Source organism: Aphelocoma coerulescens, chromosome 13 (assembly GCF_041296385.1).
Source record: "Aphelocoma coerulescens isolate FSJ_1873_10779 chromosome 13, UR_Acoe_1.0, whole genome shotgun sequence".
Taxonomy (NCBI): Eukaryota; Metazoa; Chordata; class Aves; order Passeriformes; family Corvidae; genus Aphelocoma; species Aphelocoma coerulescens.
In genome coordinates, this window is record NC_091027.1 from 890,152 (window position 1) to 916,600 (window position 26,449).

The 26,449-nt window shown below is 48.8% G+C and overlaps 1 long non-coding RNA gene across 1 annotated transcript; it reads right to left on the minus strand.

Annotated features, from left to right (window-relative positions):
• Positions 1 to 5,358: 5,358 nt before the first annotated feature.
• LOC138118405 (uncharacterized) lies at positions 5,359 to 10,838 on the minus strand. The gene is made up of 3 exons (XR_011155115.1): positions 10,735 to 10,838; positions 6,563 to 6,782; positions 5,359 to 5,613 (listed from the first exon to the last, which is right to left on the minus strand). It is a non-coding gene; the product is annotated as an uncharacterized lncRNA (long non-coding RNA).
• Between the last annotated feature and the right edge of the window lie 15,611 nt (positions 10,839 to 26,449).

The following is a 26,449-nucleotide window of genomic DNA, read 5'->3' on the forward strand; positions in this document are numbered from 1 at the left end:
AGCCTCCACCAGCTCCTTGGGACACGGTGGCTGCAGAGGACAGAAGGGAGGCCATGGAGAAATGCTGAGCTATTCCTCCCCCCTCTCCTGGGCTTGGAACTGCCCAGGCAGGCAGTGTCCTGCAGGAATTCTCTCTTATATGGCTTAGCTTGGCTGAAAACTTCACGAGCCTGAGCGGAGTTTGGGTTTGTGATCATATCCAAAATGGGAGATGTTTTGCCGGGGGGTTGCTATGAAAATTGCTCCCAGCTCCATTGACTGGCTGTGCTGCCTCTGCAGCATCAATTCTATCCCTGGCTGACACCTTTGATTTTGGAAGTTGTCTCCATTTTCCAGAGAAAAGTATGTACATCCGCTATTTTAGGATAGCGTATATTTAATCTCCTGCAAGAAATGGAGCAAGTCACTTGTTCCTTATTTCCAGAGCCATTACATTTCTCTTAGTGACAGCTCCAAGGAACAGAAGTCCTTATCTTGTCTAATGTCTTCATGTGGGCGATCCAAAGGCACCAAACCCCTTCTGTACGACCATGGGGTCAATCCTCCCTCATCTTGGCAAAAGGGAATGTTCAAAAGGAGCCAGGTTGTGAATGGTTCTTGTATCTGCTTGGGAGCTAATTTAAAATGCTATGGGCTCTTCATCATCTTCTCTGGTCATTCTTTTCTTTTATGCTTAGCTGAGGATAAGCTGTGGTCTTTGCACCATGTAAAGTGTGTTTGGACTCTCTGCTGGAGTGAAAAATGAGCTGTTATCTGTGCCAGTACCGAAGAGAGAGGGAGAAATCTGGGACAGCCACAGGGGCTGCCAACGGAAACAACCCGTGGAAGATCTGACTGGTTTAATTGAAAACACAGAAAGCAGAGGCACACACTGAGAGCTGCTCGTGATGGAAAAGTGTCCAAAAGTCAGAGCACCTTCAGAGGGGCTGAAGGACACAGCCTGGGGGATTCTCTGGAATCCAGACTTGCTCCATTCACGTGTAACAGGAGAGCTGGGCTGAGGAAATCGTGGAAGGGATCTGTAGTGCCAGGAGTTGGAGGGGATCACACATGCAGCCCCCCAGCTCCCATGGGCTGGTTTGCTTTGCCTTTGCTCCCTCTCCTGCTGTGCCAGGCACCAGAGTGAGATGAATCCTCAAACATGGGCATGCGGAAAAGTCACCCAACAATGGGACATTGTTGTTTGGGAGTTTTGATAGCAAATCTTTTTTTCTCACTGGCACCAGCAGCTAAAGGATGGAAAAACACCAAGGAATGTTGTGCCATCCCTAAGGAAGTGGCATCACCTCTTTGGAACCATACTCTCATGGGGAGACACAGGAGGGGACACCAACACAGTGGAATGAGGAGGTGTTGGATAAACACCTCTGTGTTGCTAAATCCAGCTCAATTGGCAGAGTGGAAAGTGTTGATAAAATAGATTTCTCTTTCTGATACTTTTATTTCCAAGCTGAAGGGCTGCTACAAAGGTCAGCACGTTTCTGTGCCTTCAAAAGCTGGATGTGTAGGACAAAGATGAAATTTGGGGGTGTGAGGGAGCCACATCACTGGGCACCATTTGTGGTGTGGACAGGGAACCCCCTGGCTGGACCTGAGGAAAAGCAAACAGAATAACCACAGCTCCAAACTCTCACAGAGAAAGGGGGGGAGGTTTCTTTTTTCTCTGACTCCTTTTCTTTCTCTCTCCATGCCACACACACACACACACACGGGGCCAGGTGGTCCTGCAAGGAACGTGAAGTTGGACTCAGTGATCCTTATGGGTCCCTTTCAACTCAAGATATTCCATTATTGTACTTTCTTCCTGATTTCTAGGTTACTCTAAACGCATCTGATTGAGTAGAAGCACCCAAAATACAGAAAGCTGCCATTTCCCCGCCTGGTGTTTGCCAGCCCCAGGTGGGACAGGCTCCCTGGGCCTGGGCTGTCCCACGTTGTCTCTGCTGTAAGAAGCAGCTGCCAGGGGAAATGCCTGCAGAGTGTTCTCTCTGGTTACCCACAACACAGAGCTGGAGGATGAAACACTTGAGGAGCAATTCATGACATCAGAGTCACAGGAAACACGCACCAGAGCTTTTCAAACCAGCAAATATTCACACTGAGCATTCACCTGCCTTTGCCCTTTCGGTTGTGTCACCCCCTGCTCCTCCCACTGCCTCCTGAGCATCAGTTTGTCCCTCTCCTGCCTCAGCCTTCCCTCCAGGGCTTCCCCCATTTCCTCCCTTTCCTGCAGAGCCAGGGCTGTTGGCTCCTTCAGGATCCTGCTTGGGGTCCAATGCAATGGATTGCCAAACATTCGTGACACCTGAGGCTTAAATGACTTTGCCCTTATGGACAGAGCAAATTGCAGAATTGGAGGAAACCCACGATTATTCAGTTGGTGCTGCTCTGCCCCTGCCTTGAGCCTGTCACAGGTGGGAGGTGACAGATCCATGTCTGAAGGTGCTGCAGGGAGCAGCTCCCCCTCACCTCCCTGGGCAGCTCAGTGTTGACCTCTGCAATCTCTGAGTTACAGATGATCCCTGTTTCCATTCCCAAATCCCGGGTACCACACCAGCACTATTAATCAGCATTTTTCTGTGTGCTCTGAGGGGAGAAGTTGAATGCTTTGATCAAAACAGTTTTGTAAACTGTGCTGCTGAAGTTGTTCACCTCTCACCTGCCACATACTTTTAATGTTGGGTCAGGAGCCCTGCCAGGCCCTAGGACAGCGTGTGAGATTTATGCCCAAATATCAGCCCTTGTTTGCAGTGGCTGGACACCGTTCTCTTGGATTTCTGTCACTGAAACGTAATGCAAGGCACAAAAAAAATTCTTTCTTGCCAAGAAATGATTCTGAAATTTCAGAGGAACAAAAGCTAATGGTCTAAGTCTTGTAATTTCCTCCCCTCTAAAAAGCTACAACTTATATGAACAATTTAATCAAAAGGAGTAAAGCATCACACACAAACTCTTACAAAAGACCCAGAACACCCAGATTTTGGACCTGAGTAAATTTTTGCTAATTTTGTTCATGTAACTTCTCCTGTTGCTGCCCTGCCCTGTGTTACTGGGTACCAAAGTTCTGTGTTGAGGCTGGAGCAGGTCCTGCTCAGAGAATCAATTAGATCTCAGACACTTTAACTGTTGCTTTGTTGAGAGCCATGGAAGGGTTTCATGGTTGGTCTGATCTTCAAGTGAAGAATTTTGGCCCAGTAATGAAAGTTAAGTCGGAGAAAAGGCTGGCTCTGAAACAGGGATAATCTACACAGGAAGTGGGGTCTGACCCTGTTTGGCTCCTGCCTCAGACAATTATTTCTAGAGACAGATGAGTGCAGTGCCCAGCCCTCAGCACAGGAGTGAAATCACTCCATGCAGAAGTGCTGAAAGTCAGGCTTGGAGCAAGAATTGCCTGGATTATTCTGCTCTGGCCTCCAGCAGGATTCAGGACGGTGATGTGGCTGCTCATTCCCGATCGCTGCCCGTGCACAAAAGGCGTTTGTCCAAGAAAGCACATGGAACAGTCGTGGCCACTGTTCCATCCTCAGGGAACTGCTGGAATTTACACAGAAAGGTCAAATTAATAACATCAACATCTCCCAGTCTCTACTTTTACTCAATTAAAAGGAATCAGATACTAATTAGCGTTCTTAATTGGGTTTATCAATCTCAAATGAGCCCAATGGAAACCAATAAAATCCAAGCTCAGGCCTTCATTATCAGAATGAGAAGCTGTTTATTTTTCCTACAAAATAAAGCAGCTCCTCAGAATTTCCATCTGCCTTTGCTGGAAGGAAGAGCTGTCTCTGAATCCCCTGTGATGGTTTTGAGCACCTTTAGGTGTTGCTTCCTCCAGAATCTGAACTGCACTTTTGGCCCCTTTTGGGGTTTGCTTTCCCATCCTATTTTATTAACAAATACATTTTTCATATCTTTGCTGAAAAATTACTTCACAAGTTACTTCCTTGTCATTTTTAACATTGTACGATATTTGTTTTTCAGGAAAAGCTGCTCTGCTTGTCCAGACAGTGCTCAGGATTCTTAAATAGATGTTTTACTCCCAAATAAATGCTTCTGTCTGTTCTTGTGTGGCATAGCATGACCTGTGCAATTACAGTGCTTCCATGACAGAGCTTTCCTTGTGTAACTATTGATCTTTAGTCATTGCAAATGTCTTTTTTGACAGCAAAGCCAAACCCTGAGCCAGCTGTGTGTAGTGTCCTAAACACCTCTGGCCACTCGTGCTCAGGTGTCTTTTGGGGCAGCTGGGAAAACACCTCATTGGTTCCTTTAGGAGACAAAGGTCTGATTAAGCCATTTGTTACTGGGTTTTGCAATTCTACAATGCGAGAAACTATAATTGCAAATGGGTTTGGAATGATGTGCAGCTGCATGGCTTGGTTTGGTTCAAAAAGTGCCATAAAAACTGCTGAGCAAAGGAAAGCTGTGCTCTGTGCATGGGAAGTTTGCTCTCTGTGAGCACTGAGCTGTCACCTCTCCAGCATTTTGGGCCAGGCAGTCCATGGATCACATTCCCCTCCATGGCAGCAGCTCTCTGTGCCCCTTCCCAAGCCCCCGGACTGAGGGTGGGAGGGCAGAGATCCCCCCAGTCTCCGTGGCAGCTCAGGGGTGGTGTGGGCTGAAGAGTTGGGAAGAACACACAGATGTCCAGAGGAGGAAAACAACTGAACCCTGAGCACCCTCTCAGTGAACATCAGATGCCAGAGCTCTGGGGGCTCAGCATGGCCAGAAGGTAAAGCCGAGGTCCTCACTGCTCTCTGTGGAAAACCTGGAGCTGCTGGAAGCGAGCCCTGTGGATTCAGCGGTGTGCCATGGGCACCCCACCCAGGCAAACACACAGAAAACCCCTGGGCCAGGGCTCTGTGACAGCCTGTGGCCAGGACAGCCGGGCAGGCACAGGGGTGATGGCCTGGGCTCTCCCACCAGCAGAGCTGTGCTAGCAGGAGCAGGACTTTTTGGAAATATGGAAGAAGAAATTCACTTTTATTTTCATTGGAATCCTCTAAGTGTCTTTGACAACCATGGCCATAATGTTGTTTGCACAAGCAGAGGTACCAATATACGAGGTATGGAAACATTGCCACAGAATAAACACAGAGCTGGGCTGAGCTGGGATCCTCTCGAGTATCGATGGGATGTTGCCATTCTCCTGACATATGGTAATGTTTTCTCCCAATAATCTCCTGCAGAAGGAGTTCTGGGCCAACCACTCATACATTCAAATTCCATAAAATATATAGCAGAGTTTATAAAGTTATTAGAACAGAAATGGGTTTGGAGCTCTCATTTCATTGTACAATATGCGGCTTCAGCAAAAGAAATCTGTAAACAGATATTTTAGCTGAATACAAAACTCTCTTTAATATTTACTCTGACAATCTTAATGGTGGACCTCAGCCAACGTGTTTATGCAGCTTCATGCCTGAAGGTTTCTCCTTCAGCTTTACAGCTGAATGTTTTCCTGTGTGATGGACGATTATTTCAAACTGTTGCTCGCCCCAGTCCTCGAATCCAAGACAGTTTTTGTTGCAAGCTGTAATTTCGGTAGAGGCAGATTCCACATGGATTTCATGTCAGTGTTTGTACATGAGGAGCAGAGCTCGGAGGTTCCCCCTGCAAAAGTAACAGAAGAACAGAATCAAGTCCTTCAGGGTTCAGTTACAGAGTAATAAATAACATTGATGTGCATCCTCTAAATAATTATGTTTGCTAAAATAACCAAACTGAAACACTATACCAGAATCTTTATGGCAGTTAAAATTCAACATTAAATTGCTTTTTACAGTTGTTGCCTGGACACCCAGCACTGGGATCAAGCCTGGGTAAAAGTCAAATGAAAACAGCTTTGTTTGGCTCTGAGTACTTGTTACTGTCTCCCAAATCCAAGGGATGCTTCAGGAGAGAGACACAAACAATTCACCAGTAACTGACTCGTCAATGCAGAGCTAATCAATGCAATTAGCTGAGCTTGGTTGAGTGATTAGTCTCGGCTTTGAGCAGACCACTGTCACACGCTGTGTTTGCAACCCTCTGCCATCAGCAAAGTCATAACACCCACAGCTCTTGCCCATCCTTTGATGCCAGTATTGAATTACCTCCTCTTCCATCTGCACAAGCCAGGTGGATATAAAAAGATGTGATAAGTGTGCAAAGAAATAAGTTTTTAAAGGTAATTTAAACAGAGTACCCTGTGAAAGGCCTAAGGAAATGCTACTGAGCAGTGGGGAGCAGTGGTGTGATAATGGAATAGAGGCAAAATTATGGAAATTGCTGTTCATTGAGCATTTATTCTGAATATAACCCAGCACTCTCCCCATCTGCAGGAGGTATAAAGCAGAGTTCAGAGTCGCTGGGGCACCTGCACTGCTCCAGTTGCTTTAGTGACTGATGGTGAATTTATACTGAGGCTGGAATTTCAGAAGGAGCTCTCTTCCATTTGCTTGTTTACATTTAGTGTAAGTCTAAATAGAGAAGCAATCAAATGATGAGATTAACACAAATTTTGGTGCACTTTTACTCATTGCCACTGTATGACCTTTTAATTATTCTGTGCCTCCAGCACCTGAAAAATCCGGTGATTGTATTAATGGGGTTTCTTCTCCTTTCAGAACATCATTCCCTGAACTCCTTCTTCTCAGCTTCCTCCCAGTTCTCCAGCCTTTGGTGCTTGAGCGCCTTTGACTGCCTGTGCTCAGTGATAACAAAGGTGACATGAATGCCAGGAAGGGCATGGCCTCTGAAGGACAACCCTCAGGGAAGTCACACATCCCTCTGTGCAGAGCCTGTAGAAATCAGAAGGAAATAAAGAACTCCAATTATATCACATATTCTCAGCTCAGCAACTAAAATGTCAGTAGCTGCAATTTGACTGTAAACATCAAACTGCTCTACATGGAGGTTTTGCCTCCGTCCCATTGTAGATCAGCTGTAATTCGGAGCATTTGGACTTGACAAATGAGCGGCTCAGTTGAGCCAAGGCATGGGGCAGAGGTGGTCCTGGTGCCTGGGCTGTCTGAGGGTGGAGGCACAGAGCTGAGGACTTGGGAAAGGTGTCAGGAAAATGGGACTCCAGGGTTTTTTTTCCCTGGCAGGACTGAATACAGTTTATGTTCAGTAAATATCTTCATGTATTTTATTCCAACCTCTGTAACCAAACCTAAACTAAATCAATATGACCTTGCCCAAGAACATGTATTTTGGTTTGGTTCCTAATTTTAACTTCTAGATAAAACTGAAGAGATTTGGCTTTTACCATCACTCCTCATTCTGAGCTGGCATCTGACCTCCATGAATGAGAGCAGCCTGGCTGCTCTCCAGGAGCTCACGGATCTGGGCCAAGCTGAAACATCTGATTATTATTATGTGGCCTTATTGACATACTGGTTAGAGAGTCCCTGAACTGAATTGGAAGAGACAGTTTTAATATCCTCTGCAAGAGCATTTTCCAGGAACAGAGGTGTGTGTTTAGGTACAGTGTGGGCTCTGTACGTCATCCTACAGGAGGATCCCAGAGCCCTCCTGCCAGGCGAAGCTGAGGGTGGCAGGGTGGGAAGCCCTTGCTGAGGAGAGGTGCTCCATTACACAGGGCATAACCTTGGAGGAGATGTGGGCTCCTCCCAGGGCTGACAAGGGCAGAACAGCTCCCCTGACCACCACCCCACAGCTCCTACCTGCTTGCCTGCTTGTGTTCCACCTCCGTTCCTCGGGATGGGGCTGGAGGCACCAGCAGCCTGTGTGCAGTATGAAACACAGCTCATGGTTCCAGACATCTGAGCTGGAAATGTATTAACTTACGATATTCTGGCTTTCATAAGTCCAAGGGTTTCAGATGTTTTGGGACTGTTGTCATTGTGATTTATTTTCTGGGCTTGAAAGGCTTGAACTTGGATATCCATCTTTAGGTTTGTGCCTGTCTGCTCAGTACTTCCCTGAGTTGCTCTGGTATTTTATCTTCCTAGAAGATTACTCTGCTGGAGTAAATGTAAGGATGGCAAAAGCCTCTGGAGGCAGTTTGGGCTGGTTTATTTAGAAAGAAAAATGTGGTAGATTTTCAAAAATGCTGCCGTGGGACAGAAGGGAACAGTCTCTCTTTTGGAAATCTCTTGCTCAAGTGATCTGAAGGATGTGATCAATACCCTGTTCCCATGGCGTCCTGCTCCCACTGGAATCTGCACTGCAGACAGTCTGGGATGTGGGAAATCAGACACTCAAACTGAACCGGTTTTTAAGAGTGTGAAGAGATCCATGCACTCCCATCTGATTTAATCTGGAAACAAGGCCAGCACTGCTGGGAGTGGTGACACAGCGAGGTGGGCACGGCCCCACTGTCCCTGCGTGGTTCTGCTCCCCTCGCCCCCTGCCCCACACTGGGGGACGGTCTGCAGCTGGACAGGTCCCTCTCCAGCCTCACTGAGCCCCAGCTCAGCCTGCTTGTGGCAGAGAGAAGGTTCTGGAAGCGCTGGGCCACGGGGGCTGACCCAGCACGGATGGGCTGCGGCTGCCGTCACTCGCAGGGCAAGTTTTAAATACTGAGCTTAGGACCTGGTTTGAATTTTCTGCAACTGTCAGATTTGTTTTAATCCCCATCTTCTTTGACCAATGAAGACTGCAGAAAAAAATTTATTTCCTTGTCTTTTTTTCTCCCATCTGTTTGATACTGCTCCAGTACCAAGTGATTCAGACAGCTCAGGCTGAAAAAGGGAAAGAGCCAGATCTCCCTTCTTGTCTTTGCAAAAGCATTTCAGGGTCAGTTCTTCAGCTTTGCAAAAATGCAGCTCAGGAACATTCCCGGGTTTCTCGTGCCAGGAGAGCTTTGTGGCAGTCACTTCAGAGAGCTGAGGGAACTTTGCTCTGAGATAAATCACCACCACCACTTTGACAGCAAATATCCATCTTCAGCCCAGAGCACTTAATGGCCATGAGCTAATCTTCATCATAAATACCAGTTCCAATTTTGCTTCAAACAGGTGGAACGTCAAATGGTGAGTGTTGGCCAGCTGAAATTAGTTTGATCTTGATCAGAACTACAGTGGGAGCTCTGGCTCTGAGGGCAAACACAAAGATTAAGTGTCACCTGCAGAAAAATGATGGATTTGCTGTGGGGGAAGAAAGAAACTGAACTCCTCATTTCCAAGACCCCTCATTGGAATTACTCCAAGTAGACTTTGCCTGCTCTGTGCTCAAAGCACACAGGTTTCCTGAGCATTTGAGGCAGAGATGTGAATTCTAGACAGATGATTCTTCTCCCAACAGAGAGGGACTTGCAGCTCCAGGGAGGGAGATTGGGTGCCCCAGCTCCTCATCCCCAGCCCTTGGTGTTGGCGTTGGCTCTGTGGGCACGGGCCTGGCAGGGACTGTCCGGCACTGCCAGGGTGGTCAGTCCCCACCAACACCCACCTCTGCTCACCACCCCAACAGAAGGGAGACAGAATTCCTGCCCGCCTGCCCCTCAGCCAGTCCCTTGGCTCCTGCCTCAGTTTCCCAGCTGTGCCAGCAGCAGGAGGAGGCTGGGGCAGTTTCGTACAGGTCCGATTCCAGCGCTGCAGGGAGCAGAGGATTCCCCTGCCCACGGTGCTCACGGTGGATCTTTGGAGTCTCCAGGGCTGTGCTGGGCACAGGCAGCTCTGCCATGGGCTGTGGGAGCCAGGACGTGGGGACAGCGCTGCTGCTGCTCCGGGGACACAAATTCCCAGTGCCCAGCCCTCCACTTCCCTGCCTGCCTGAGTCACGAGTGTGTCACGCAGCTGGTGAGGTGCTGCCACTCCTCCAGCTCAGCCTCAGCTTTTTGCCATTAGATTTTTTTATATCCTTTCCCCCAGTTTCCCTGTGAACTCCTCCAAAATCAACCATCTCTGTGTTTCCTAGCCTTTTACCAACTATTAGAATGGCTTTTTTTGATTACTAAAAAAGACTTCCCAGCTTCCCAAACAGCATCACGCACTAAAAGCATAAAGGAAGGCGCAGTCTGTGCTACTTCACAGGCTGATTTCTTTGTACCAATGAATGGCTTTGAATCGAGCTGTAATTGAGCAGTGACTAATACTGAGTGCAAAGATTTCTTCTCTTATTTAGATCTTGTGCATCACTTTTATAATAATGCTGAATAATATCACCAGTACTGTATTGTGGCTTCTCCAAGGATTTCAATTTGTTTATTAAAATTGCTGCACCAATCCGTACGGGCTCTTAGGAAGGCAGAATGGTTTGGGAGATACAGGATTCAAATCAGGATTAAGTAATGTACGGGAGAGCCGGCGGGACAGAGGGACAGCGGGATGCTGCCCGAACAGGCCGCTGTGCCCGTCCCCTGCCTGCTGTGCCCAGGTGTGCACCCCCAGCACCCCGGGCGAGTCCCCCGGGCCCCCGAGAAGAGAAGGGGAGCAGGGAAGGGGACAAAGCCATTCCCCAGGCACGGGCCACTGGTACCCGCTCCGTGCATCACACCGAGGGTGGGAGGGCAGGGAGGGCAGTGGGCGCTGCTGCTCAGGATCAGACCTTCGGAGACCTCCCCCAGCAGAGCGAGGGGGCTCTCGGTTCCTGCAGATGTGTTGTTTATAAATACGTGCTGTACTTAGGAAAGTGCCGTTCAATTTACCAATAACGCTGGATTTATTTTTCCCAGTTGTCTCCAGTCGCTAAGTCAGAACTCTGCAGCCGATTGGCTGCCTGCGATGGTTTCTCAGGAAACTGGCAATTAAGGAGCAGGAAAAACGTCTGTGAGTCACAGATACTTACAAACAAGCTGAGGGGATTGATTGGGCTGCAGCAGGAGCCACCGACAGTGCCAGGTCCCGGTCCCCAGCGCTGGCAGTGCCAGGGCAGGGCTCGGGGAATGGCAGCACCGCTGGCTCCACGGCGTGGCTGCTCCACCGGTGCCATTTTGGGGTTAATCAGCTGCATTTGGGTCCGTCCGCAGCCCCGGGGCAGTGACTGTCAGCAGCACCGGCGCTCCCTGTGCCCTGCGGGGCCCGCCTGTGTCCTGCCCCGGCGGCCGCAGGCTGGGACCAGCTGGCTCCTGCTGCTCCGGACTGCAGCGAGGGAACAGACGGCCATCTGCGGAGCCGTGGCCGCTGTGCTGTGCTTCTGTGAGCAGACAGGGCTCCCTGCGCCCCAGAGCCTGCCCGTGGGCTCGGGCAGCCGTGCGGGACGAGCGGCGCTGGCCGGAGCTGGGCCGGGCCCTTGGTGCTCCCCGGCCGCTGGCACAGCTGGTGCAGGAACAGTGGGGAAGGGAGGTGTCCTGAGGAAAACCTCGTCTCCACCTCCTCTCCCTCCTCTCTCCCAAGCCCTTGGAGCCCTCATGGCTCAGCAGTCAGAACTTTGTTTCTCGGGGATGGTCTGAGATCGCTCGGGGCTCGCGCAGCCTCTTCGTCCCCAGCTCTGAAAGCCGTGCCCGTGGGTGCCACCCCAGCGCAGGGCTGGCCACGAGAACCCTCCTCTCGCCCGTGGGTGCCACCCCAGCGCAGGGCTGGCCACGAGAACCCTCCTCTCGCCCGTGGGTGCCACCCCAGCGCAGGGCTGGCCACGAGAACCCTCCTCTCGCCCGTGGCAGAGAGCAGCCCTTGCTCCAGCCACGCTTTCTCCTCCTCCCACCCGTGCTCCTGCTCTAGTGAGGGGAAGGGAGGGCCCGAGCAAAGCCTGGGGCCTTGCAGAATCACCCCAACTCACAAACAAGCCAGAAAAGAGAGAGAAAAAATAAATGCAAGACCTGTGCAGAGCCTGCAAGGGGCAGGGGTCCATTCTGGGCAGCCTCACCCACGGGGGTGGCCATCAGCCCCTGTCAGGGGTGGCCATTGGCACCCACTGGCTGGGTAGGACCTTTGGCACACATTGGGGATGGCCACCAGACCCATTGGGGTGGCCACCGGCACCTCCTGGTGCTGTGCTGGGCCAGTGGGACCCCGCGTGCAGTGAGGCACTGGAGAGGGTGAGACAGGAAACAGCAACGGCTTCTCAACAGCTCTTTTTCTATTTATTCCGTATCCATTGGAAAAGCAATTCTGTCCTGAAATAATTCCCCTGCTGTCATATGGGGAGTTGATGATAGAACCAGAAATCGCTTCCCCCACTGGTAATGCCTCGTGGTGTGCTGCTCTGAGCGCTGCTACAGACACGGACCTGCTCTCTTTTCTCGTCTTTTATCCCCCAGTTCGACAGAAATATTCATAAATTTCGGAAAATTTCTTCTTTTTATTCTGAACTTGTCTCTCGGTGCCGCACAAAACTTAACTCCTGTCAGCACTCCCATTATCGGGTTCGTACATTCTGCCATACATTAGTCTGGAATATAAAAATCTTATTTCATATTAAAGCTAATCTAGAATTTTGATTTAATAAATTGGATCATGCTCAAGGAAATCAGAGTGAAATATCAGCTTGTTAAGTTTCATATCACCAGCTCTCTGATAGGTATAATACGGCAATTTCTGGTGAATAAATTATAAAAAGTTTTATGTGCTGTGTCTAATCTCAATTTCCATCAGATAGAAATTACCACCTACCTCCCAAAGGATGGATTTTTTCTTATTATTCTTCTGTACAACAGCAAAATTAATTATGCTGTTTGGGGTGGGAGTTTATGAAAAAGACACAGAGGGTGGTTCTTAGGGAATTATCTTATTAATGTTACTTCAGCCGTCCAAATAAACACGGGGGACTCACTTGAGAGGGAGGCAGAGTCATCAAATGCTTTGATTCAGTGGATCAACTCTGTCCCACTTCAAAGTCTCATCTTCATTATTGGCACCAGCTCTCAGCTTGATCAGTTTTTTAAATGCCCTCCTCTGCTCAGCACTTTGGTGATATTTTCCTGAGTGGGTTGTTTTTTCCACTGGCCCTTGTTGAGCTGCATCATTATTCCACATCTTAATGGCACTCTAATCTTCCTCCTAATTACATGTAATGAGTATTTTGGAGTTGACAGAAGTACATCAAGACATAATAATAAAGAAAATTACTAAATTGAGTCTTCCAATTACATTCTATTAGCTCAGATGGTTGGCATCTAGAAGAAATAAAAATAGGCATTATTAAAATCCTTCAATTTTCCCTTGGTATTTTATCCCGACCCCACATGGTGCTTCCACAGTCACATCAACAACAGGTTCTCTGTCCGAGCCAAAGCTTTGCAGAGTCAGAGCAGAGCAGTGCGAGGTCTTGGCTGTACTGGAGAGGCCAGAACACAACGGGCTGCCCTGGGAGCAGCTTCATCCCTCAGCTGGGAAGCCCTGGATCCATTAAATACCCCATAATGTGTGAAGGTGCTGTAAATGGTGACCCTCAGCACAGGAGGGGTGAGGGCACTCAGCCCTTCTTAGGATAAGCACCAATTTTTTTCCTGTTGCTTATTGAAGGAAGCAAATTTTGTTCATTCTCTGAAGGGTGGAGGCTTTGCTCTTGTTTTGTTACCACATATTGTATTATTTATGGCCTCTTTCCATAGTGCTGATTTTAGTATAAATATAGGAAAGGTCTTAATTATCACAGCTCTTCCATCCACTAAGTCCTTCCGAGTTTTCCCACCTGGTGAAGCAGCCATGGGTCAGTGCAGGGTGAGCACTCCAGTATTGACCACTGGGAACTAGACAAACTCTGCAGGATCTTCATCCCATATCCTTGATCTGATGTCAAGCCCAAGCCACACCATTTGCACCCAGACTCTCTCAGGGCCAGCAGTTTGTGTTGAAGCTCCTCTGGCTTTGGAATCTAAAGGCAAACATGGTACCAAGGGTTCGTGTCACCCACAGGGTTACCTTGTCCTCACCTCTTTCACAGCCTTCTGCTTCTCTTCATGTGCATCCCACTACAGAGGGGTTGCAATGTTGGAAAAGCCCCTCCCAACAGAGAGAGAACAGCTAGAGAAGAAGATTTAAATATTTGATCATGTCCGTAAGTCTCTTTGTGTCTTCAAGACAGTCTGAGAGGCTTGTTTCTTCCTTGCCAGGGGAAAGTCCCGCAGCACTGCTTCTCCTGCTCACCCCCTCAGACTGGCCTCAGCTACGGTTTGGAATGGATTTGTTAAACTCAGAATTAAACACAAGCCAGGATGCAGCTCTCTCCTGTGTTATGGTACAGAAAACCACACAGACATGACGAGCTCTGACCCCCTCAGCTGCCTCCACTGCTCCCACCAGGAGCTGGCAGATGAGCAGCTGAGCCCACATTGTTTTCCAGCTGTTTGCTTGCTCTTCCCCACAAAGAGCCATATACTGTGCCTCCATCACTCAGGAGTACCATCCATGACATTAAGACTCATCCCAGCAACCTTCAGATGTCTGGAAAGTCATTTCCCACACACAAGGCTGAAGGAACATGTTGGATTGGAGGTGCTCCCTCGTGGAGTGCCATTTGGAAGCAGGAGTGTGATCAGACTGAGGCATTGCCCATTAACTGCTTGAGTGGTGGAAATGAAACCTGTGAATAGCTCGGCTGTTCCTCCTGGAGAGACGGCCCCGCTGCGCCTCAACCCAGCTGATCTTTCCTAAAGACAATTATAGGATGCAAATATTTATAAATCATCCTTTTGTTTTATGCCCGTTAACGTGTTAAACACAACCTCTGTGTTTCCAGTAAGGCCTGAACAAACTCTGCCCTTTCTCCATCGTTCCTGAGCAGGACATAGAGAAAGGATGGTGCTGCCAGGGCCTCGGCTGTGTCCTGGGCTGGCTGGGGCAGCACATCCCCACATCCCCACATCCCCACATCCCCACATCCCCATCCTGCTCAGGCCTTGGGATAGGGGCTGCAGTCCCCTGCCTTTCAGAGGAGAAGAATGACATCCTCCTAAAATTTTCTGTGATGCACACTGGGAATATGGAACTGACAAAAAAAAGAAAAAAGGTCCCTTCAAGGCTGCAGGTGTTTAAATGCAATGAAATCAAAGTAATTTGGCAGTTTCCAGTGTCACCAGTGCCATCTTCCCCCTCCCTCTGCCCACCCAGCACTAACACAGCCCCCCAGCCCCTTTTTGCTGCAGTTTCAGGCACCTCTCACCCTGGACTGTGGTGTGGCCTTACGGGATGAGGTGGCTTTGCATCTCCCACCTCTGCAGGGCAGAAGCAGTGAAATGTCACCATTTGTAGTGATTGTCAGGGAAATGAGAGTTGGGTGTGGAACCCAGACCTGCACTGGGAGTGTGTGAATCTTCTGCTGCTGCAGAAGCCCAGGGCCCCAGCTGAGAGACCCCAAACCCATCTCGTGGCCTTTGGCAATGACTGTCCCCTCCCTTTTCCTCCCCCAGCCCAGGGAATCGCCAGCTCCCAGCGCCTTGGGGCAGGCAGCCAGGCCGGGGCTGGGGCTCAGCACTGCCTCAGACTTGGAGCTGGCCACATCAGACATGCTGTGATTTACACATCCTGTCCGAAGTAATGGTTCCAGCAGAAGAAAAGCACCGATTGAAATTGCTGCTGTCACTTCTGCTTCCTGTTTATGAGGCAGGATTGGGTTACACAGATGTCAGCGGTGGCACCGCGAACGCCGCATCTGCACTGGCTCCAGGTACGGAGAAAATAAGGGAACATGAGCTCTCAAATCACATTTTGGTGCCAATATCTTCCTTAGCAATAAGGGAAAGAAGAAAAACAATTTCAGGAAAAGGCAGTATATAAGGCACGGTCGCTCCTGAAGCAGAACAATTATTGCTGCTATAAAGGAACCTGTGATGCATCATCTGCTCCTTAACAACTCCTGTGAGAGAGGAGGGTTATCGAGGGACTCGGGGGGCGAATCTCTAACCCCAATCTTTAATAAAAAGCTGGAAAGAAATCAGGAAATTATACACTTGTAGGGCTGATCTCAATGGTAAATGCAAGTCTACAGAAATTAATAAAGGATGAGGTCACCCAACAGCTGGAGGAGTTCGCATTGGTTTGAAAAAAATACTCCAGATGGCTTTTCTAATTTATTTTTTAAAGGAATAAGGCCTTACCTGACAAATCTGTAAGAATGTTCTCAGCAGCGGAGAGCGGAAGCAAGGTGAGATGGGCGCTGACAGCACCTGGATGCAAACACAACTCAATATTCCTGCAGGCAAAGGGCAAAGGGCTGAGGGGCATCCCCACGGGACAGGGCACAGCTCAGAGCCACAGCGTGGGGGTGCCCTCCTCCAGCCCTGCCATGGAGACCTAACCAGCCAGGGGCCAGTTACACAGCCCTGCTATGGTGATCATAAGAAAAAACCTTCAACTGTACTTTTGGGGAGAAAACCCTCATTCCTCTCCCCATCCCTGCCCTGCTCCTTGTGGCAGCCAGCCCAGGCTGTGGTGGGCATGGCAGAGGGGACCCCACATCCCTCTGCAGAGCTGGCTGGTGTGCCAGAGGCTCGTTCTGCTGGACACTCGGGAGGTTCATGCAAGACCAGGGAACATGAGAGTGCTGCATATACATTGGTGAGGAATTCCTGGCTGGCTGTCAGCGAGGGCTGCAGCAGAACCCAGCTGCGCTGGGGGTTTCACAGCCTGTCCTGCATCGCTGGATCCCGACCCAGCACGAGCTCGCCTTTGAGGCTGGAGCCAACTGGTCTGTGCTGCCTTCCAGTGGGGCTCGGCCTGGAGCGAGCAGCCAGCCCGGATTACAGAGCATGGCCTGGCTCCAGGAGGCACAAACGGAGAGAAAACATTGTTGGAGCTGAGCTCAACGCTCTGGCCGGGTTTGAGTAGCAGTGAGACCCCGAGTGGGTGTGGGCTGCTCCAGGGGCTCCTGGTCAGCCCTGAGGTGGTGTTTGGGGCACATTAAAGGGGCACAGGGCTGGGCTGGTGTTTGGGATCAGGAATGGAGGGCTTGGGAGAGACAGGAGGCTGCCTGGGACCTGCCTGGAACCCTCAAAGTCACTGCTTGATTCTGAAAATGGAGAGGAGAGAAATTGCTTAAATAGAAGGTGCCTGACCACATGGCTCCATTCCCTGTGATATCCAACGGGATGTTCAACAAGGAAGGAGAACTCTCAGCATGTGCAGGAACTGGATCTGCCCCACGGGAGAAGCCACACTGAGAGGAGAACTTTGCCCTGGGGACGTGGGTCTGAACAGGGACATTTCCAGCTGGGAAATGGTTTGTCAGCAAGGTGCACCTCTGTTCTCCAACCTGACACTGACCACGTTGAGCCTGGGGATGGCCAACTTGTGAGATTTTATCAGGAATTTCATGGCAGTGTTTTCCTTAGCCGACAAGACTTTTCCTCAGCTCTATTGCCAAGACTCATACAATACAGGAATTTATTTTGGTTTTACTACAATGTTTCATTTTAACCTATTACTTCAGCCCTTAAATTGCAGTAAAACCCCTGTGACTGGGAAATGCAGCAGAGAAGAACCTGCGGAAAGTTTTCCCAGCTGGGTGGTCTGTCCGTCAGCCCCCGTCAGCCCTGCAGCTCTGGCCTGTAGCTCCCACATTTTCCACAGAGAACTTCTGGTGAACTTTTAGCACTGAGCTAATCCTGAGCTGGTGTGGGCAAGCTCTGGGGATGAGAATGAGGTTTTACAAACCAGGGATTCTCTCACAGCACTCTGCTGACCTTTCCCTGCTGAAGGACTATCTGACTGTTCAGGGGACAAAAAGTGGGTCAGCCTCAGCCTCCTTCTTGCTCAGCTATTGAACAAGATGTGGTAAATAAATAAACATTTCAGCATTCAGTGAACAAGATGTTTCTGTGCTGAGGAATCGTACCAGCCCTGTGGTAACTGCAGAGGCTGTAATTAGTCAGCAGGAACCGCTGGAAACCAGCACCTGACCCTCCGTGTGCAGGCCCTGACACACTTCTGCCCACCCAACTCTGCTGCTTTCTGAAAAAATGTGTTGTTTTTCAGCTGGTTTCTAAGCTTTATTAACTTCTTCATCACTCTGATGTTTGGGGAATGGACTTTATCTTCTGGTTTTGCTCAGCTGTTTGTCTGACTCTCTGGGTTCGTTCTGAGCCACCAGCCCCATGCACTGACAGATTTCCCAGGCCCTGTACACTAACACATTTACTAATCTATTTACTAATTTATTCCCTAACACATTTACTAATCTATTTACTAATTTATTAACTACATATTACTAAATATTCAGACTGATTAGCTGGGAACTCCTTCTGTTGGGCTTTTTCTCAGTTCCAGAGTGCTCGAGCTGCACACGGGGAACAACCAGAGCTGGGAACCACCAGCCCAGGAACCACCCAGGCCTGGGACACCTTTGGGTCTCCTTGTCACCCTTCCTGGACAAGATTTCAGACTGTGTCCATATTATGTTTTGTAGTCAAAACCATAATTTTGGTCTTTCTTTTGGTCTTTTGCTCCTAATGCCTGATAATGGATACATGGGGGGGGGAAGGAGAAAACCTCAACATTTAACCAGTCCCAGAGATTTCAAATCAGGGCAACTTTGAAGCTTGTACAAAGAAACTTATTTAAGATTTTTATCATTTTCCTTTCCGTTAAAAAGCTGACACACAGGTGCATATCGAAGTCCACCCTCTGTCATCTTTCATGTCTTGGCCCATTTTTGATTTGCCTTTTATTTTTACCCTTGCTTTGTTTCTTCCTCTCCTTTATAAAACAGTGACAATTCAAATCAGCTTTTTTCTTTAACTCGTTGCCAGGTCACTAAATCACAATACACACTTTTTAAAGTTAGGCTGCAATGTGCACGGCCATAAGCAGCCAATAAATAAATTTGTTGGCATCTAAAGGTGTCCTCTCCCAACAGACTTTCTTACAGTCATTTCCTAATTTTACTGCTGACTGACTTAACAAAGTCGTTCTTTCTGTCCTTAAGAGAAAAAGAAGAAATACCAAAGAATCATTTATTTCCAGTGGCTTCATCTATTTCTGCTAAATCAGTAGCAGGTCACGTTGGCTCAGGAAGAGCTCTCTTCATCCTTCTAGTCAAAATGAACCTGTGCTATGAAAAGCAGCATCGTTACCGTGTGATTTGGGAATGCTGTTAAAAATAAACAGGGATGGGGAGAGGCTGGGCCGGAGATGTGGCTCATCCCCCTTCGTGTAGCTGCAAATGCCTTTTTATCCACCATTCTCGAGGAGATGGAACAAGCCAGGAATTATTGCAGTAATGTCCCTGTCACTCTGAATAAAACATGAACAAAATTAGTTACTCTTCCCTCAGATTGAAGCAATTATTTCATGTCTCCTTGCACGAGGCCATGTGTAACCGATTGCCAGGCGCTGCAGACAGGGCCGTAAAGGATGGAGAAATAACAGCTGGGACTAATTGGAATTATGGTCGACTTGATTCGTTCCATTTATTTATTTATTTGTGTGTGTGCAGGGAGGGGAGGGAAGTTTCCCTCAGTATGCAGAATACTTAAAGGGAAAAGAGCCGTGGCAAGTCTGCCGGTGAGCTTGGCTGGTTTAATTAAGCTTTCCACAGAAGTCGTTCCATTCCCCAGCTTATCACCTCATTAACACTTCCTCAGTGCCGTATCTGTCCTCCCCACCCTGTAACACCACGCTGGCACCGCCACGCTTGTCCCCACACCCGCTGAGGTGGGGCACACGGGTCAGCACTGATGCTTCCAGCCTGGCACCCACTGGGCTGTTCACAGGGAAAACCTGTTCCTGGGGAAATTGAAGCTCCTGCACTCTTTATCCATCTGCATCTAATTATTCCTAGGCATAAGGAAGCAGCTCTGAGAATATTTAGGTAGCTCAGGCTGAAAATCCTGGGTGCCTTGGTGCAGACCAATGCCCAAACAGAGCTTGGCGGAGTTTGGCGGGATCCAGTTCCCAGGGGAGCTCAGGAGAGAGGGCAAACGGCTGAGGAGCTTGTGGGAAACGTCTCTAACCCAGCAGGTTCCTCCAGCCTGTTTGGGTTCTGACCAAGTGGTGTTTTCAGCCCAAACGGTGTTTTTGTCTGCAGCCCCCAGCCCGTGGCACGCAGGATCCACGAGGGCCACTCTGGGCTCTGCCCGTGCTTTTGCCTTGGGGCCCATCACGGTGGGATCTGGGATGTCTGGGAACCAATCCCCATAGTCTGAAAACACAAAAGTGGTACTTGGCAGCACTGGGGGTGTGCAGAGGTTGAAGGTTTGCAGGGTGTTTTGGAAATGCTGTAGCCTTCTCACTATCGATAGGTACCAAACCCACCAAGGCCGTTGGGAGCAGAGCACAGGCTCATTTCAGGACACTGTGGGTTAATGTTGTGGTTTTTCTGCCCTACTTTTTTTTTTTCTTAAGTTGTGTGCTGAAAATGTGTAACTCAGGGCGCTGGAAAGAATCCTGTGAGTTGCAGTGAATAAATGCAGAGCAGGGAGTATAAAATATATGTGTTTTTTAATATTTATTCGTAGATTAAAAAGTCAATATGGTGGCTGAGATGAATGCTAAAAACTTTAATTAAAACCAAAACAACAATGCTCTCTTTCAGTTGCCGTAGCAGCAGAGAAAATGTAGGTAAACATCCTTCTTCTGAAAAATGATCTTGTTCCTAGCAAAGCCCACCACCTCCCTTTCCCAACAGGAATGTATCATCCTGCTGAAGTGAACCATGAAATGACACTGTGCAAAGTCCTCGGAAGTCAACGTGAGTCTTTTTGCTGATCTTGCTGGATGCTGGAGCAGGAGGTGGAAAATTATCTCATTTCTTTAATTAGTTGGGAGAAAATTAATCATCTTCTGATGCATGAAATGTTTAATGCTGATTTCCCCTCTCTTGGGCAGTCTGTGCCAGGGTCTGGGGAGCTGTGGCTCCCGTAAGGCCACGCTGGGCTCAGCCTTTGCTGGGGGCCAAGGGTTGGGACCCGACCTCGGCCTGCAAAGACCAGAATTTTAATCCTCGCCATGTTCCACGAGCCAGTGGAACCAGAGAACACTGAATCCTTCTTACAAAAAACGCATTTCACCAAATCCAAACACCATTAATATTAATAACGTTGCAAGATGAGAAGCACTGAGCATCATCTGGTCCTCTGAGTTCCACTGCTGGGGGGCTTCTCCCACCCTGGCACTGCCTGTGCCCATCTCACACCATAGCACAGGGATCAGGTGCTGGAGTGAGGGGATGGATGGATGGATGGATGGATGGATGGATGGATGGATGGATGGATGGATGGATGGATGGATGGATGGATGGATGGATGGATGGAGGGATGGATGGAGGGATGGAGGGATGGATGCACAGATGGATGGATGGATGCACAGTTGGATGGATGGATGCAGGGATGCAGGAATGCAGAGATGGAGCTCCCTGCAGAGCTGACACCCAGCCCAGCAGTTGCTTCTGGCTGTCCCTCTCCCAGCTGTCCCCACCCTGGACACTTCCAGGGATGGGGATCCACAGCTTCTCTGGGCAGCCTGTGCCAGTATCCAAAACAGGAACTCCACTGAAACTTTCACCAACCTGTCCGGTGTCTTCAGGTGAGCTCTCCCCAGTCCTGAGGGTGCAGAGAGTAACTCACACCTGGATTTAAAGATGCTTTATTAGCTGTGGGGGAGACCTGAGCTCCTGGATGTCAGAATTAGAAACCATTACTGCAGAGTTTGACAAAAATCAACTCAACCTTGACTGTTCATAAACATGGCCTGACATTTCCCTCGCTGCCTGTACACAGTGGGCAGGTTTTTAAAGAGTCCAACCCTATATAAAGGCTCACTGTTATGAAAAATAATTTACATTGGTTCCTTTCCCAAATACATCAATTACAACCTCAATAAGAGCACACGGTGTTTGCATTTCCACTTCCCACCACGTGTTCCTGTGAGAGTGCACTGGAATAGCTGGAGCACTTTATTCCATCCATAGCCCTTGGTATTCCCAGGTCCACGGGGCCATCCGTATGGAAAAATCAGAGTTTCAAAATCAGTTTTCCTTTCCAAGAGGAGAAAATACAAATAAAATAGTCACTCTAATGCCAACGTCACCCAGGATGTTGGAAACTAGAATAGAATAACAGAGTCACAGAATGGTTTGGGTGGGGAGGGCCCTTAAAGCCCACCCAGTGCCACCCCTGCCATGGGCAGGGACACCTTCCACTGTCCCAGGCTGCTCCAAGCCCCAATGTCCAGCCTGGCCTTGGGCACTGCCAGGGATCCAGGGGCAGCCACAGCTGCTCTGGGTAATATAATGTAATGTAATGTAATGTAATGTAATGTAATGTAATGTAATGTAATGTAATATAAATAAAATAATTAGGCTGTGTTACATATAAGCAGGTGAAATACCTATTTGCTCATTTTACTTTCAAGTCATGAAGAAACGAGCACTTCATTTACTTTCTTCATTTACTTGTCAGCTCTATTCATTATAGATGCACATTTTCTAAGTTAAGTATCCAGATTTCATGTCTATATTATAATTAGGACTGGAAAAACGTAATGGGTACAGGTATCATTTAGCATTCCTATTCAAATTATTCCTATTTTCAGACAGTTCAGGAGGGGCATTTCCAGGAGGATTCAAGTTGCTGCATTTTCCTGCATCCCTTTTAATTATGATAAAAGACCTTTGGCCTTCTGCCTTCTGTGGGCAACAGAAACCTGGCTGGCTAAAGCAAAAACCCCTTAGGGCTCAGGTTTGTGTCCTGCTCTGTGAGAATCCCAGAATGGTTTGGGTGGGAAGGGACAGTAAAGGTCATTTAGTCCATCCTCTCCCATGGGCAGGGACACCTTCCAGTAGCCCAGGCTGCTCCACACCCCGTCCAACCTGGCCTTGATCTCTTCCAGGGGTGGGGCAGCCACAGCTGCTCTGGGCACACAGTACAGGGCACAGCCCAGCCCAGGCACGGGCAGCTGTGTGGAGCCAGCCCCAGATTTCAGGAGCTCAGGACCCACAGGGAGCAAGGAGCAGCTTCTCCCTGGGTGGTTCCTTCCTTTAGAAATCACGAGCTGGTGAGGTGGCGTTCAGGTGAGTGAGGTGGTGCTCAGGTGAGTGAGGTGATGTTCAGAGGGGTTAGGTGGTGTTCAGGTGAGTGAGGTGTTCAGGTGAGTGAGGTGATGTTCAGGTGAGTGAGGTGGTGTTCAGGGAAGTGAGGTGTTCAGGTGAGTGAGGTGATGTTCAGGTGAGTGAGGTGGTGTTCAGAGGAGTGAGGTGATGTTCAGAGGAGTGAGGTGATGTTCAGAGGAGTGAGGTGGTGTTCAGAGGAGTGAGGTGGTGTTCAGGTGAGTGAGGTGGTGTTCAGGTGAGTGTTTGGGTGAAGCAGCTTTGCTGATGTTGTTCCATGGGCTGTCTGAGGAATTGGTTGTACAGCCAGATGTAATGGTTGTATTTGAAGGGATATGAAAACATTCCTGATCCAGCTCCTGGCTGAAGGATAACTGTGGGGGAGCTGTGTGTGGCACAATCGCCAGGTTTGCTGTCCCTCCTTGCCGAGCAAGCAGCAGCTTTGCTTTGTATTAAGGTCTTGCATGCAGCTCAAATACCACAAATGGTGCTGATAAGGAAGAAGGAATATCAAAGGAAAAACAGGATAAAAGCCCTAAAATTATGTAAATAACTGATTGAGGACTGTGGTAAAGACAAACTCTTTCCATTTGGATATATTGACTATTTTATTGTATTTGCGGAATCGCAGCCTCTCCTGGGGCTTTTCTAACGCTGTGGTTTGTATGTGCTACACTCAAGCCTAACCAGCTGTCTGCATGCCAGGGACATTTTTTTTCCCTTTATAAATGACAAGATTTTGATTTCACACCACAGTTATATCAATATTCCAGTCTCCTGAGAGCCTCTTAATGCGATGACAATCGCAATATTAGTTCAGGCTGTTAATCCCAGGGCTCCTGTATTTCAGCATCTCCCCAATCTCATCAGAATGACATTCTTTCAAGAATATATTGTTGTGTTTATCTTCATATGTATCCCATAAGTAATGCTGATGAGCATCCAAGCAATAGTCAGGAGAAGCTTCCAGGGGAGTGTCGGGAGCTGTATGTGGTACATTTGGCATCCTGCATCCATTCAGGACAGGCTGTTTCAGGCCACCCCTGCTCTTTCTTTATGTAGATTTCTTTTCTTTTACTTTTTTTTTCCCCCAATTGACATTAGAAGTAAATTCTGATTATAAAAACATCTTTGCCTAGAAGAAAAAGTCCCCAGTGCAAGTACAGGTAGCTGCTCCACCGCCAGAGCACACGGGAATTTAATTCCTCTCTGTGAGCAATGCAAAGTAACTGTCCTAGGAAGGGAAAGCAGCTGTAAAGCAGATGTGAAGGTAATCATGGAGTGACCACAGGCCTGGACAGGTCAGATGACGGAAATTAAGCCTTAAACTTGGGTGGGAAAGGTCTGCAGATGTGGTGGAATGCAGAGGGTGGTCGTGTGCCTCTGTGGAGTGCAGGGTAGGACAGTGGAGAAAAAAAGGCTCTGGGATGAATTCAAATACAGGAATGACTTATGGGCAGGGACTTGGAGAGCTGGAGGAAACAGCTGGTTAGGAAAACAAGGTAAAATCTTTGTGTACTTAGCAGGAGAAAGCTCAGCCCCTTGAGTAACTCACGTTTGCTGTAAGAGGGCGTGAGGAGGGGCCCCAGCCCTGCAGGGTCAAACAGCTGTGCAGGGTGGGCACCCAGGCTCTGGGGGAAATCCCCACTCAAAGCCTCCCTGCTCTGCACCCGGGGCTGGGTTAAATGAGAGGAGCAGAGGGAGTGTGGGTGCTCATGGGGACAGGACCCCCTTGCCCTCTCCTCTCGCTGCTAAAGCTGGCAAAACCAGGGGCTGAACATGCTGAAACGACAGCAAGAACGTGTCAGGAGGCTGAGAGAAGCCTCTTGTTTAAAATTCTTTGTTTTTGTACACCTGAGACCACTCTGGCACAACCTCCATCGGCTGCACACCTCGGAGAGGGTGGAGAACAAACCTGGGCTTTCACTGACAAATGCCCAAACCCCATTTCCCAGGAGCAAATGCCTTTCTAATGTGTTTTCCCAATGTTTCTCTTTCAGATTTGCAAGATGGGAAGGAAATAGACCTACAGCGAGCACCAGCCCAAGTGTTGTGCTGAGAGCTGCTCCTCTCCAGGTGGAAACCGAGGAGCTGGAACGGGACCCAGCGCAGGTAAGAGACACTGAAAGGAAAAGTGTTTGTTCGTGAGGGAATCGCTTTCGGGTAATTCCTGTGTAATGCCACTGCTTTGGGCGAGTCTAACACAACACAAAGCTGAGCTGCTGTTGGAGCTCCTGGGGGCTGGAACAGGCTGCAGGTGCCTGAACATCCCGAGGGAGCCCCAGGCTCGGCTGCAAACAAAAGAGTCCAGAGGTGACTTTGCCTCCCTTAAGGGCCTCACAGAGAGGAATTGCCTGGTGCTCTTTGCAGTCTCCAAAGGCAGCTTGAGGGGAAAATCCTCACTGTGCTGCAACCCCTCAGGTGGGAATGGTTTGGATACCTCCCTGAGAATTCCTGGGCAAAGCAAAACCATGCGTCTGGCGTTAGAAAACGTGGGAGTTACTTTGCTGCTGTGCTTGCTGTGGTTTGGGGTTTCTTCCAAAAAAAGTGGTGTCTGTGAATACTTTGTATAAATTTGAGTCTGCTCAAGGTGAATTTGTGCTGGGTGAGGCTGAGCCATGGAGAGGCTGAGCCCAAGGCTTTCCAGCCTGGAGAAGTGTTTGTGTGTTTCTTTCTCACACAAATGGCTGTGATTTTATCATTAACCAGATAAAGAGGTGTTGCCTGAAGCTCTATGAATAATCTCACCTACCTTGCAGTATCTTCTCTTCTGTTATTTAATGAGCCTGATTTTTTTTTCTGCTTCAGGCAGAGTATAGATCTGGCTGTAACTTTTGGAATCCTGTGTGTAACTCCAGGAATAACACTGCTGACTGTTACGAGATGGTGCTGTGCCACGATTCCTCTGTGCTTCTGGGAATTTCACCTCAACCTCATGAATTAGGCAATAATTGAGGGAGAGCAGAGTAGGTACTGCAGCATGGTGGCAAATCAGAACCAACACACACGATTGTCAGTTCATGCTGTCTTCATTTTCTGGCTTCAAATAACTTACTTGTTGTTATTTAGCAGAAGTGAGGGAATGTCCCCAGGAGGAGCAGGGTGGGCAGGAGCTGCTACGTGCCCTCTGTGCAGCTTGGGGTCCTCCCAACCCCGGTGGTGGTTCTTGGCTGAGTAACTCCAGGTCTGCTCCTTTCTCTTTCCCACTGGCTCTGTCCCCTCCCCACCCCTGCAACCATGGCTGAAGTCACGTTCTGGCTGCTCCTTTCTCACCCACAGCCCTCTCACACCTTTGCTCATCTCCTCCTGCTCCTCTGCAGTGACCCAGGGAAGCACAAAGCTACTCTCCCGGACAGAACATGCCTCCAAGGGCTTCATTATGTCTTTTCCAGAGCAGGAGTGTTTCCTGAAGTGTCTGCTCTTAGTGCTGGTAATGGTCTTGCAGAGCTGAAAACTACTTTATTTTATATATATCTATATATCTATATATCTATATATCTATATATCTATATATCTATATATCTATATGCTTAAAGAAGACAGAATAACTTCTCCCATGCTGCTGCCTGGGTCTGGTAACACA